At 39.6% G+C, this 13,077-nt stretch overlaps 1 protein-coding gene across 1 annotated transcript in view; it reads left to right on the top strand.

Annotated features, from left to right (window-relative positions):
* The first annotated feature begins 89 nt into the window (after nucleotides 1-89).
* PDE6D (phosphodiesterase 6D) overlaps nucleotides 90-13,077 on the top strand; it is a 38,582-nt gene continuing 25,594 nt past the window's right edge. Inside the window, exon 1 of the mRNA XM_009634371.2 lies at nucleotides 90-160. The gene's annotated coding sequence lies outside the window, so the exon portion shown is untranslated. The remainder of the gene's footprint in view (nucleotides 161-13,077) is intronic.

The following is a 13,077-nucleotide window of genomic DNA, read 5'->3' as shown; positions in this document are numbered from 1 at the left end:
CGGCAGCGAGGACAGCTTACAGAAGGCAGGTGAAGTAGCTCGGCGCCCGGTGGCCTCGGTCCCTGTAGGATCTGATCCCTTCCCCTTCGGCCTGTGCTTGGGCACCGCTGCTTGCAAAGGAAATTGCTGGTCTTCAGGTCCAGAAGCAACTCAATATCTCGTTCCTTTTCATACCGTGAGGTATTGACACACGCGTTGGGTCATGGTTGGTTGTACAATGTCTTTTATTGCTAATGCTGACATACTCTAGGTGTTCATGCCTTTCTGTGCAGTTCATTTTAAAACTTTTCATGTTGCAGCTTTCAAAAAGCATTCTCATTTTGTGACTGTGTTATCCAAATATTAATTTAGTGCTGATGAAATGAGGTAGATCTGAGCTTGGAAGAGAAGTGAGATCCTGCATGCACCCTTCCAACACAGGATTTCAGTGAAGTAGAGGAAGGCTCAACCTAAAGGCCCACGTGCAAAGTAAGGGTGGGAGAAATATGCCACATATAAAATAAAGCTACTATATTTTACTATAGTAGGTTCTTCCAAGCTTGGAAGACAATGCAAGCTTGCTAGCTCAGTCTTTAGACACCAGAAAATTGTTGTGGGTTGGTTTGGTTTTTTTCTTTTTTACAGTGAAAAGGACAGAAGTGAACAGAATACCCTCTTGATCTAATACTGTTATTTCTAAACAGTTTTTTTTGTCCAGAGATGTTCATAATCTCTATGCCAGCTGTAGTAGGATCTGATTTTCTAGGTTGGATTTAGACAGATTGCTGCTATCAAACTGTAAGCAGATGCTTGTCTTAACTTTTGTATCATTGTCCCCTCCCCTAGCTTTTAGTACTGCATCTGGTTCCTTTGCTTCTGCACTAGCACTATTGACAGTTCTTTTTATTTATGAAGATGTAGTGTTTCAACTGTCAAAACATGATTTAAGAGCCTTTTGTGCCAGCAATTAGAAAAAGAATAAGCTTCTGACAAGACCAGACTAAGCTGTTGGTAGAAGTGAGGAGTGCTTGGAAAGTTAAGCCTAGGGAACAAACTTCTAAGTGCTTTTTGCATGTATTTGTGTATCGTCTTTCCTGTATAGCAGACTTTACACGAAGGCCTTTGTCCAGCTTTGGATGAAATAACCTATTTTGTTGTTTGTTGGCTTGAGTAGAAAATGCTTTTTGCCCTTTGAGAGGAAGGATGTTAGACAAACTTAAGGTAAACTTATATTATCTCAAGCAGCCATAGCATGGACAAGAAGCTTTAGTAGAAATACTGTGCAGTTCCATATTGAAGTACCTCAAGATTAGTCTTCCTTTGCTTGTCCTTGCAAAAAACCTGATATTAGTTTTACTTCTGACAGGACAGTTTTAGGCAAAACCTTGACTGTGCTTCTCCAAAAACATGCTAGAGTACTTCTATAGTTGCCATAGGGGCCAGGTAGTATAAAGTATGAGAAACAGGAAAGTTTCTCCAAACATCTCGTAACTGGAACTTTTAGCAAGTTAAAATAGTTGAAAAACCAGCTATATATGCTTTTAGTAAACAAGAAGAGTGGCTGAACAGACACTTTCCTCATTTATGAGAGGAAGCCTTGAGACACTGCACCATCCACACAGGAAACTACTCATACCCAGGTATGACCATGCTCTAAGGCAGCCATCAGCTCAGGCTTCTACTTCCTTTTCAAAGAGCAAGCATGTATTTGAGAAAACATTACATTTGAAAGAGATGCTTTATCTTCTCCCCACTCTACTGCTGTGTGTGCTAATTTAGTTTGCTTAATAGAAAGGAAGAGGGAAACATATTCTGAAAAGCTGTTAAGTTTATCCTTTGAGTACTTGCAAACTTTTTCCTCTGCTCCCAGGAGGGAGGAGTTCAACCCCACCAACTTAAGCACACCCTGCAAACTTGGCACTTCAAACTGGACTTGCTTTTAGCGCAAGAAACTAGCACAGTATTACACCTAGGGCACAGCTGTATTAGATTCCTTGAGTGGTAAGATTGGTTGATAGAGTAGAAAGCATCATTGAGGGAGCAGACTTCCAAAAATACTTGCTTGCTTTAACAGAGGAACAGGCACTCCAGCTGGAAATCCAGTTCACATTGAGTAATCAAAGTTTCCTCAAACAATTTCTGTTTATTTGTGGTTCCCAAGAAGAGGTTAATTACAAGCTTTCCAACTGATTGGGACATGCTGCTGTGGAAATTAAATTATAGCCCAAATCCACCCTCTAACTTTAATGCAGATATGCTTTCCTTCTTCTATGACACTAGTGCAAAAACATGTTGTGGCTAGCGTCCTGAAATTCAAGCCAGAAACGTTTACTCCCTCTTCTCATGAATTTTGCTATTTTAAAGAGATTAAAACCAAAGGAGAAATATTTGATGCTTGCAGGCAAATGAGGATATTCATTATACTTTATTACACCAGTCCTAAGAATTTTTATGGCCCTGGTTAAAAATTGAACACTGACAGAGTAAGCACATTACAGTAAGGCAGCCAGCAAAAACTTTTATAGCTTTTCACTTCTTTAGAGACAATATTTGTTAATAGAGCTTATATGTATGTTCATCAGCTCCCTGTTTTGAAGGCACTCACCTGAACAGGAGTTGTTACACTTAACATAGTAATGTCTACAGGTAGTCTAGTACTATGAAAATGCAGACTTGTTTGACTATAAGCAATATCAGTTCAGTTGGTAACTGAAGATTCATTCCGCTGGAATATTAGCCAAGTCACATTTCTGCAAGTATTTAAGCACAGCTGGTCCTATAATCTCAAAGGCATGAAATTTGATTATGCCTTTTTTCTCCAGAAGATGGGACAGTTACTCTGTCAAGCTACAGAATAGCTTTTTACTTGGCCTTCACCCTTACAACATTCTTCAGGTTTCATTCTGTCATTTTATCATTAGTGTGTACTATTAAATCTATGTATTTAGCATCCTTTTTCATAGAAAAGTAACACCAATAACACATTTCCCTAACAGTCAAAACTTCTTTTGATGGCTTCCCTCCCCGCCACCCCCCACCCCGCCGCTAACCCCCTGAATAATTTGCAAGTTGCCTGTTTATCTTGGTTCTGATACAAACTAGCATGGAATTATGTTTTTTTTAATGTACTATGTTCACTAGGACACTGTAGACAGTTATCCTATTTAATTTGGTTTGCCCACATTTTGCAAGCATATGGGCTTTGCTTTCTTACATAGCATCCATGCTGTAAATTAGAAATATGCAGTCATGGTTTACATCAACAGGTTCACATGCCAGCTCTTGAGGGACCACAGTTCAGCTTCTCTATGCACTTCCTCCTGTAGTTTCAGCTAGAACAGCAAGGAAGAGAAAACCTAAACAAGTCAGTTGGGTCTCATAGTATAGCTACGGTGCTAAGTCTAGCTTCTCAACATATGAGTAAGCACATCCGTTTTCTATTTTAAGTCTTAGAAGTCAAACAAGATATCACCTATTTTATTTGCTTCTGTACGGAGCACAGAGTCTCATCAGAATTGGATCTCCGTAGTGTTAATTGCCATATAGATATTTATCAGTTTAGGACAAGTTTTCCCATGAACTCCCATTTAAGGCTATGCAGGATATCTTACTGTACTTCAGAAGTCTTCTGAAACAAATGAATATGGTGAACATAAGCATGAAGAGACAATATTAACTGTAGGTCAGAACATAATTATGGAGTTATGAAAGTAGTATTTATGGTCGCTATAAACATATACCTGTAGCTCAGGCGCTTGAACATTTGTGGGCAAAACTTTATATGTCAAAGGCTGTCCTACTTTCTGGAATCCTTAAAATTCCCTGTGCAGCATCCTCGTAGCTCTCAGAGCTTCTTCCAATCCTCCTCTCACCATTGTTTTTCTGTCTAGGAGATCATTCTAGCAGGGCATTAACATCTTAGGAAGATGGTTAGACCTGTAATGAGAATATAGTTATACCAGAAACCATTAAGAACTTCTATGAACTTTACATTACTCTGCAAACAGAGACGCTTCTATTTCCAACTTCTGTGTTGTTTCTGCTGCACACACAGAAACCATAGTCAATGATAATCTTACCTATTGATTCCTAGAATAGGCACTGAAGTTTTGAAGTAGTTTGTTGCAGCATTCAGAAGTTGAAAAATCCAAATGGAAGCTCCATCAAATCGAGTTTCCAATTTATTTGCTAGGCCAGTAGATCTTTAGCTGCTTATTCACTCAAAACGCTTATGTGTTACAGTGTTTACAAAATTAACAAGGTAGCAGCTTTAATTGGCTTAAGAATTCCTCTTTACTTTGAGGCATCCTCTGTGCTTCCTCATATCTCAGTTTGTTTAGACTTCTTGCAATTGAATAGGAAGATGAATCACCAAATCTATGGGTTAAAAGGAGACACTGGGCAGCTAAAAGAGGGAACAGGGCTGCCCAGAAGCTGGGAAACACAATCTGTAGAGAGCCAAAGCAGAACTTGCATATAGCTCATGCCAATGCAGTTTTAAAACATTCTAGAAAATTGAGTGTGTGTATTCCCCCCTTCACATTTCTGGTTTCTAAAAACTAGAATGTTCCATCTAATGCATAGAGGTCATAGTTTACATGATCTGAAGAATTGGTCGTCTGTTCTTGAATTTTCATTACCACTTTCCTGCGTATAAACTTTACAGCACTTCACAGGGAAGAGTTGTCCACACTGCCAGTTAGTCTGACTGAGAAAGAGTTCCCACCCTGGCAGCATCAAGAGATCTTTGTTTCAGAGAGGCCAGAGTTTCACACAGAAGCTTTAGCCAAGTTGTACTTGGTACTTAAGGAAGCATCACTGTGGTCAAGGTACATTTACCATATCAGAATTCTTTCCAGCATTGACAGACATTCTGTGGTATGTCATGATCTTAAGTTCTGGCATACTAAACACAGACTCATCATGTTGCTTATGCGTAAGTCTTGAGGCATACCTGCCAATAAAGCAGGAGCCATTTTACCAGGTTTGGTTTTACCTGCCTGGTTCCTCCGTGAACAACAGAAAAATCACATCCTCCCCTTGTTAACTTTTATTGAAAGAAGTGTAAATATTTAATTATGCTTAAACAGTAATTGGTATTAACTTTATATCTGAATGAGCTACAGTCACTTTTCTGCATTGCAGATTTAATGCAATCCACTCATAGTGTTAGAAGTGGTGCTTTGTGCCCTTGACAGCAGAAGGGGCATCAAGAGCTCCACCATCACAGGAAACAAATGAGTTGCCAGGTGCTACAGAGAATACATCTAACTAACACCAATTTAAAAGTGCAAGTTGACACTGAAGCTTGGGTTTTTCTTTTTAGTCAGCAATATTACTTTAGCACCTTGTGGTTAGAATTTTATTTCTAAGCTTTATCCTTTCATCTCTCCAAAGCTTATCCATCCAGCATTTCACTGGAATTATGGTTTCAGTGTTTCTAATTGCTTGCTTAGTGCCAACCTAATAAGGTACCTAAAATAATTAAGTTGTCATTAGCAAAATTATTTCCCCTTATTTCCTTTATATCCTATTAAGGTAATATCAGTTACTCTTTGCATCCTTGGCAGGGATCAAAATCCTTGGAAGTCAGTAGTGCCTTATGCTTCAGCTGTTGTTACAGTATTTGAATTTCTGCACAGCAGAAGATAGTAATTTAATCTATCAAGTGAGAATTGGTAGAGCTTCTTCTCCCTCCCCATGCATCTTCACAGCCAACATGTAGGAAAAAGAGCCAAGCTTACACAGATGTAGACAAGCAGGGAAGACATCTAAAAATCCTCAGATTAAACAGATTCTGTTCAGAGTAGGGTGGTGTTTTTTTTTTTTTTTTTAAATACAGACATCTGATGTGTCTCCAAATAACAGTGTTCTGTTAGCTAAAGCAGTCTTAGCACGGACACTGATTTAACTTGCTCTTACACATGTTTAACTCTGAATTGAAACTGATCTGGAAAGAATGTTAAAAGTTAGTAAGGTAACAGGCCACTGTACTCTGACTTCTGCCTTTGACTTCCACAATTTATGTAATATAGAAGCCTCTTCTATTTCTCTATCTCTAAGCTGGGAAATTAAGGCAGCTTCAGATTTGAGCCCAGACCCTCCATTAAAGACTAATCAAAGCATTGGCTTAATCTAGATAGTTAAAGTTTGTATAGAAGCATGAGGTACACTAGGTTCCGAGATACAGATAACAAGCAGAAAATGTCTCAATCTGCTAATGTCTACCTGACAATAGTACATTTTGTCTTTTTCTGCATATTAGTGTGGCACAATTTATCAAAAGTTAGTTCTATAAGCACATGAACAGTGACTTTTGCACATCTGTTGCTCTCACACCTTAAGGATCAGATCATGTACTTAGAGTCAATGTGCAAGAAACTACAGTAGTTAGCACAGAACACTAAAAAAACACCCACAACATTCTCATGGGCTGCCTTTTTATCCTGAGACTGAATCAGGAGCACCCACAGAAATAACAGGCTTGGCATCTGTGTAGCATCACTCCCAGAGCAGTATTAAAGAATAGGTGACAGTTTTTGAGGGAACACCCCCACCCACAAATACTCATTGGGTATCACTGTGAAGTTTCCAAAGCCATTTGACATCATGTCCAAGCAGGCACAGTAGGACTGTTGGGAAGCTCTGTCCAAAAACCACCTGACAGTAACCAAGGTTCTCATGAGTGCCAGTAGGAACCACACCTCAGCTGCATATTGCTAAATCCTGATCGACAGCCAGAATTTTCAGCTGTGATTATCAAGTTGAGATTCCATTGTCAGATTTCCCCTGAACCAAGTTCTCACTGCAACACAAACATGAGGTACAGAAGAGGCTTAAGGGAAACAATGTCAGATTAATTCAGCCATGAGTGAACCTCTGAGTTGATTATGTTCATGACTAGAATATCAGGCAACATTCTTCTGAAAAAATGGCAGGCTGAGGTAAAAAGCAAGAGAAGTAATTTTTTATTTTCAGTCAGCTTTTGGGATAACAGTGCACAAGAGCATCATGTTATTAAATTTATCTACTCCTGTACTGAAAGGATTGCTTAACTAACTAGGAGCAACATTGTCTTCCATTAGAGAGAATGAGAGTGCTGGGGATTTTACTTCTTAGTAATTCTATAGAGGAGCATTTATATAGGTCAGTCTGTATGCTACACTGTGTACATAAGCTTCATCTACTCCATAGCAAGTCAGAAACTCATTTGGTTCCTGGGACAGCTGATTACATCCACCTTTTCCTGTTTATTATATCAAGAAAATGGGGGGAGAATCTTACACTTCAATCACCAAAGAATGTATACCCCACCCAAGCAGATTGCCTGCCTGCCTCTGTCCTCCTCACTGCAGATTGCTATTTAAGCCTTTCCAAAAGGAAGGTTATGCATGCTTGGAACCAAGAAATCCATCTGATGCTTTTTATTAAGAGTGTCAGACACTTCCAATCAGGGGCAGCCTGCTGGGCAAGCAGAGAGTTAATGTCAAGTCACTTTGGTTTGGAAAGTCAAAGGAAATTCTATTTTAGGAGACAGTGAAAAACTGGCTATTTGCATTGCTTTAAATAAAAATTCTGTGTTTGGAAAAATGCTTATAGATAACCTTCACTAAGGAAGAACCCATTTGCTGTTCATCTGTTGACATGGATTGTTGCTAGCTCTGCGCTTAAAGGGACTTCTGCAACACCCCCAACTCCTTTTGAAGGAAGAGGTTTGCAGAGAAAGAGTAGATGAACCACTGTCCCCATCAGTGTACCGCCATGTGGTGGAACAGACCCAACCCATATGGAAATGTGACAGAAATACCTAGCAGCTTTTAGTACAGGGGGATCTTCTGGAGATACTTTAGATATTTGACTTCCAGTTTAAGTCTTTAGGGTAGACTCTTCAGTGCTTTAAAATACTTACTTGCCTGTCACTCACAGTCCAACTTAAAGCTTCATTGTTTCTCTAGTAAAGTTACTTTCTTTCCCAGAAGCTGAGATAAGGAAGAAAAAAGTCCTTCTGATTGTTATTTCACTTGAACCTTATTAGCCTTTAAGTAATATTTTAAAAAGCTCAGTCCAGGAAGTGGTATGGTTTGTTGCATCTGAGTGAAGAGGACATCTGAAAAATACCTGCCCTTACATCTTTCTTCATGTGTGCTTCTGTCACAGCAGCTGTGCAGAGCACAGATTACCATCCCCAGCTGCTTGTTACCTCATTTTCAGATTTACTAGCTGAGCTGCTCAGACAAGCACTGCAGTCTCCTGTTTCAGTTAGAGTGAAGCATGCAAGCTTAAACAGCTTAAGCAGTAGGTTAAGGAGCAGAGACCTGTGTTGGTCAAGTAGATCAGGTTAGCAGTTTGTAAAAACTGCTCAGCTGTTAGATTTGAGGGAGAAAGTAAGAAGCAGCTGGGGAGGGCTGTAAACAGCAGTCCTCTCCAACCACTGCTGCTGTCAGATGTCACACCCACAGCCTGAATCTTCTATCAGATGAACTTGTTCTCAGTGCAGCTTCGTGCTGTCTTCTCCAGCAGTCAGCACCAACTCATCAGAGGAAGTTTCTCACATCACCATGCTTAGTGACCCTCACAGCACCAATTCCAAAGTCTTAGTTTAACATTATTAGTTTAGCACTCTAACTTCACATTAAGTTTGTGGTCATATAACTTCTCTTAGGAGAAATGCATTTTGGATTACATAGGTAAGGCAGTCATGTTCTCTTTCCCCTTCTTCTGTGCAAGAAGTCTTTAGCATTACTGTGCTGTGTGACAAGTTACTGCCCAGCAACCAGTCAAAGTCACAAATAAGGTCTAAGCCCATGTAGTGAGTGCCCTTAGAGGCTCAATTCTCCTGCAGCTCTCATGGTGAGCCAGATGTAGGAAGTCATTGGCTGAAAGCCACATGCAGCCTTAGAGAGCAAATACGTGTTATTTCTAAAATACTTGCTCCAGAAAAATGAAGAGAAGCCAATAAGTTTCTCAATCCAGTTTGGGCTGTTCATTTATGGCACCCTCATTAATCCACAAAGAATCATTACAGTTACACTGTTGCCATAAAAACACAATATGTAAACAGCCCCAGGAAGGAGTTGTTTTATGTGCTTTCCCATGTAAATCCTTCAAAGGGAACTGTATTATAGTAGTATAACACCAACCTTAAGCTCAGCTTTTGCAGAGAAACATTTCATTTCATAGAAAGAAAGAAAAAAAAACACAGTTCCTTGGTTCACCTAGCATCTTCCATTCTACCATTAGAATAAGTTCCTTAGAGTTTTAAACAAAAAAACCCAAAACCCATAAACCTATAAAGATATTTTAAAGAAACCCAAACTGAAGTACTACCAAAATAAAAACAAAGATTCCCCAAGGGAAGTTATAAGCTTATCTCTTCAAGGCCCTGGTCCATTCCTTAGAGAAGAAGTTCAAAGCTCCCATCTCACCACTGGCAGCCCCACCATGACCTCCTTCCCCCTGTCTATACAAAGCAGAGGTAAGGCATTAACCAAGCAGCTGCAGAGCAAGCCTTTACTCATCTAAGACCTCTAGCCATACTGCCCTCATTAGGGCCCCCTTCCACATTTAAATACAGCTCTGCCAGAGGCCAGGTGAAAATGTTTCATGGTTCATGATGGTCTCATGCATTTGTTTTACTGAAAAACAGTGGTTCCTTGTTGTCTTACTTGTAATGTTGTTTGCAAAAGTCTCACTTTTGCCAGTTCTGAAATAGTAAATGTAGTGAAAGAAACAGTAATGTTTGTCATCTGAATTCCAGTGCATGTTAAAGTAGAGAGAAGCTGGTTGGGGCACAGACCCATCATCTTCGAGAGATCCCCAGTGACATGCTCAGAGGTTCACATCAGTATAGTTCACATTACTATTTCTGTAGAGGCTGATTAAAGTACAACATTCAGAACCAAATATTAGTATTTTAGCTATTCTAAACTCATTTGGAACTGCATTTTTAGTTGTAATTTCAGTGAGTTGCTGTAGTGCTTTTCCAAACAACTTACTCTCTTTTCAGACTGCCATACTGTCTAACACAGTATAAAATGTTGGGATGGTTAAATTGTGAAAATCACTAATCCACACTGCAAATTTAAGCACTTCTCATATTCTAGTAGGTTCCTAAAAAAGCACAGTAATTCCGATCTGGAGTCCTTGTTTTTTGAGAGTTCTGCCTCAATCTGCGTAAATCCCCCTTTATTCCTCCTCTTTGCCTCTGCTTTCAGCAGCCTCTGGTCCATTTGGAAGATTAGTTTCCTCATGCAACTGCCAATCATTCCCTCCTGACTGTATTTTCAATTTTGTTTTGATTTTCCACTTGGTCTGTATGCTCTAAGTTTTCCTCCCTTCCTCAGAAGAGACAAGATAATGAACTTGTTTTCCTTGAATAATCTTAGTCCTGTCAGTTGTAAGTGGAAAACCAAAAATTGTTTGATCTATATTGCAACATGTGGTCCTGACATTAAGCTAATTTACTGCTTTCACTTTGTTAAATAACTTACTTGTGTCCCATGTAGCAACTATTGATTTTTATATCCTATGTTTTTAATACCACGTATCCTAAAATGAGTTGTCAACTTCTTGTTTGTGTAGCAGCCTCCTATCATGTCAGTGGAAATTGTTCCTGGCTCTGAAAAATAAGAGTGCCATGTCAGCAGAGGAAAGACAGCTTTTTAAAAGATACTATAAAATGGTTCTTTCAATGACTTGTGTAGCGCTGTGGAGATGTAACTACTTCAGTGGCTCAGATCCATGACCTATTTTTCTCTTGTCCCTTGGAGAACCTCCTCCAATTCTCACTGTGGTCTTGTCCTGTGAGTTTAGAGGGCCACTCACATTCACCTAATTAATCACATCCTTACTTACTCCCTCAGCTTGGTGTTGAGAGTGTTTGTAATAATTTTTTGCCAGTTCATCACCGGAAAAATAGGGTAGCTGGCAATGAAGATGCTCTTTGTGTTTAGTTACAGAGGCCCTGGCTGTAAGGGTTGTACTGTTTGTAAGGCTAAAGTATGCCCATTTCTCATGCGCACATAACCCGACTTAAAAAAATCCCAGAACTGAGGTAGTTGTAGCTCCAGTGAAATTCAGGCCAGTACTGTCCACATGGATTGTATTTCTGAGGAACCATTTAAGCTAATGCCAGGAAAAGGGTGGCTTGTTCCCCTGCTGTGCCGCATCAGCAAATAGGAGACTGGCATTTGTCATTGTGGGCTTCATGAAAAGTGCTTGCCATAGCTGTTTCTCTGGCTGATTTGAATTTTTATTTTGTTTATTAAGTGAAGAGTGTTAGTGCCAGGGCTAAATACTGTTTTACTATAAAATCTCAATAAGATTAAATCCCCTTGTGGTTCTCTAATTACATTTCAAGGATACTGAGTTGCTTTCCCGGAGAACCTGTGCTGCTCTCTAGATGTATCCCTGGTTACAGAACAACACTGGATTGAAGCAGCGAGGGGTACGCTATGTGTGAAATAATTTGGGGAAGTGTTAAAGGTGTAGAGGTTCAAAAAAGCCTGAAGTCCTTTGAGTAAACTGCCTTTAGTAGGACTGAGTGCCTTCTGCCCAACCAACTCCAGTGTCACATTCATACCAGTGCGGATATGCTGAGTATTGCTATGAGATTGAATAAAACAGGAGAACTGTGTTCAGCTGGTATTACTTCTGTCGCAACAGTTAGTTTTCACTCTTGTCATAAACACAAATCCTTATAGACTAATTAACAGATGTACTGCAGCAGCAGCACTTGTTTCACCTTTTCCCTGAAGGCTGCAGTTGGCATTTGCTTTGAAAGCTATGTAAAGAGTATCTTTTCAGGATGTCATTAATTTTGTAGGTTTTTAGCATTACTTGCAAGTGAGGGCATATGAACGCACCTGAAAAAGGAAGTTCAATTGTCTGGCCTATTTTCCTGAATAGCATACAGAGCTATAATCCCACCCTGAGGGAATACACACCGTCTTTACGCCAACTGGCTTGAGCAATATAGAGCTTGTCGGTGCCAGGAGTTTTTGAACGCATGTAGCTACACTATGTAAATGTACTGCATTGAGATAAAGCAGTGTCTATACTTTTCTTTGCTGTTGCAAAAATCTCTAATCTAGATAAAACCATAGGGCTGAAAATTTACTCCAACTTAACTATTTCTGCTTGATTTCCCCACTGTGCATACCTTTAACCCAGGATGAGTGTATCCAGCTCCAAACCACAGAATTCACTTCAAAGCTTTGGAACTGGACTCTTTTGATGCAGAATAAGAACATCCAGGCAAGGGTTAAGTAAAGGATAGTTAGCTCAAGTCTAAATTCACTTCGTGCCTTAATCTGGATTGGCTCCCATGCATTGACAAACTCCCAATTGATTCAATTGCTAGTGAAAGGTACTGTTTAAAAATTAACATTGTGTTGATAATGTATCAAGGAACAAATTCTCTTTTGGTAGAGCAAGGGAAGTTTAGACAGAATTAGTGTGTGAATGCAAGAGAAATTCAGTGCTTGACCTTTTATTTGTATCTTCTCTGAGACTGCCAAGAAGAATCTCTAAGTGCCTCTGTTACTGTTGATTTTGGTGGTGCAGACACCTGCCTATTAACAATTAGAATAAAACTCACAAGCTCATTTCCTGGAAGGTAGGAGCTATCAAATGTAATGACTGCAGGCTTTATTGATCTGATGGGGATTTGGAGTGCTAACAGACAGCCTAAAGGTTCCATGGCCAAATAAAAATCCCTGAGTCCCTGAAGTCCTTTGCACAAATGAATTCTTCCTCTTTTACAGACCTCTCTGAAATCAAGACATGTCTCTGTGAAGACTGAGCTACAGATTTTCCCTAAAAGGAGTTCTTACGAACAGCCTTTTTCAATGGTGATTTTTTGCTTTGTTCTGTATAGGTGAATACCTCACTTGACTCTGAAATCTCCCCTGGCCTAGTTTCTGTTCTCAGCAGCACAAGTTAAAGTATGCTCTTGAAGATAGTTTTATTTCTGCTCTTTCCTGATTCTCTGGAAAGGCAAGAGGTTAAGCAACATCAACTTTATCAGAAATATAAAAAGTCAAGGGCAGCACTTTCTCTCTAGGGACAACTATCTGTCCCTCATGCAAAAGAGGTGGG

Source organism: Egretta garzetta, unplaced genomic scaffold (assembly GCF_000687185.1).
Source record: "Egretta garzetta isolate BGI_Z169 unplaced genomic scaffold, ASM68718v1 scaffold172, whole genome shotgun sequence".
NCBI lineage: Eukaryota > Metazoa > Chordata > Aves > Pelecaniformes > Ardeidae > Egretta > Egretta garzetta.
The sequence above is the reverse complement of the archived record's forward strand: the minus strand, read 5'-3'. Positions and strand labels throughout refer to the sequence as shown.